The sequence below is a fragment of the Procambarus clarkii genome, unplaced genomic scaffold (assembly GCF_040958095.1).
Source record: "Procambarus clarkii isolate CNS0578487 unplaced genomic scaffold, FALCON_Pclarkii_2.0 HiC_scaffold_107, whole genome shotgun sequence".
NCBI classification, from domain to species: Eukaryota; Metazoa; Arthropoda; class Malacostraca; order Decapoda; family Cambaridae; genus Procambarus; species Procambarus clarkii.
The window spans coordinates 298,713-300,424 of record NW_027189140.1 but is presented as its reverse complement, the minus strand read 5'-3'; positions in this window follow the sequence as shown (position 1 = coordinate 300,424).

The window sequence follows — 1,712 nt, the reverse complement described above, 5'->3', positions numbered from 1 at the left end:
ACATTTATCAGCATTAAACTGCATCTGCCAATCCTTTGACCATTTCAAAACCCTACGGGAAAGGATAGGTCCATTAAAAACTGAGACAGGTCAAATAACAGATAGTGATGAAGAGATGAGTAGTATTTTTAATAAATATTTTGTATCTGAATTTACTAAAGAGGAACTTAACAATATGCCTTCAGCCGAACAAGTCTATGTGGGTTGGGACGAGGACAGGTTGACGAGTTTAGCAGTTACCAGGGAGGATGTTCTTAAACAAATAGTAAAACTCAAACCAAACAAATCCCCAGGGCCGGATGAAGTGTTTGCCAGGGTGCTTAAAGAATGCAAAGAGGAGCTTTGTGACCCACTGTCAACCATATTTAATAAATCAATAGAGTCAGGCACAGTGCCAGAGTTTTGGAAAGTTGCTAATGTGATACCAGTTTTTAAGAAAGGAGATAGATCACTTGCGTCTAACTATCGACCAATTAGCCTAACGTCTATTGTGGGAAAGTTACTCGAATCTATAATAGCAAATAAAATTCGTCTTCATCTTGAAAAACATAAATTAATAATTGAGTCGCAACATGGTTTTATAAATAAGAACATAAGAACATAAGAACAAAGGCAACTGCAGAAGGCCTATTGGCCCATACGAGGCAGCTCCTATTCTATAACCACCCAATCCCACTCATATACTTGTCCAACCCGCGCTTGAAACAATCGAGGGACCCCAGCTCCACCACGTTACGCGGCAATTGGTTCCACAAATCTACAACCCTGTTACTGAACCAGTATTTACCCAAGTCTTTCCAAAATCTAAACTTATCCAATTTATACCCATAGTTTCGTGTTCTGTCCTGTGTTGATACTTTTAATACCCTATTAATATCCCCCTTGTTATGTCCATTCACCCACTTGTAAACCTCTATCATGTCGCCCCTAACTCTTCGCCTTTCCAGTGAATGCAACTTAAGCTTTGTTAATCTTTCTTCATATGAAAGATTTCTAATTTGGGGAATTAACTTAGTCATCCTACGCTGGACACGTTCAAGTGAATTTATATCCATTCTATAATATGGCGACCAAAACTGAACTGCATAATCTAAATGGGGCCTAACTAGAGCAAGATATAGCTTGAGAACCACACCAGGTGTCTTGTTACTCACGCTGCGATTAATAAATCCAAGTGTCCGATTTGCCTTATTACGAACATTTATGCATTGATCCTTTTGTTTTAAATTCTTACTAATCATAACTCCCAGATCCCTTTCGCAATCCGACTTCGCAATCACAACACCATCTAGCTCGTATCTTGTAACTCTATCATCATTACCTAACCTCAGAACTTTACATTTATCAGCATTAAACTGCATCTGCCAATCCTTTGACCATTTCAAAACCCTACGGGAAAGGATAGGTCCATTAAAAACTGAGACAGGTCAAATAACAGATAGTGATGAAGAGATGAGTAGTATTTTTAATAAATATTTTGTATCTGAATTTACTAAAGAGGAACTTAACAATATGCCTTCAGCCGAACAAGTCTATGTGGGTTGGGACGAGGACAGGTTGACGAGTTTAGCAGTTACCAGGGAGGATGTTCTTAAACAAATAGTAAAACTCAAACCAAACAAATCCCCAGGGCCGGATGAAGTGTTTGCCAGGGTGCTTAAAGAATGCAAAGAGGAGCTTTGTGACCCACTGTCAACCATATTTAATAAATC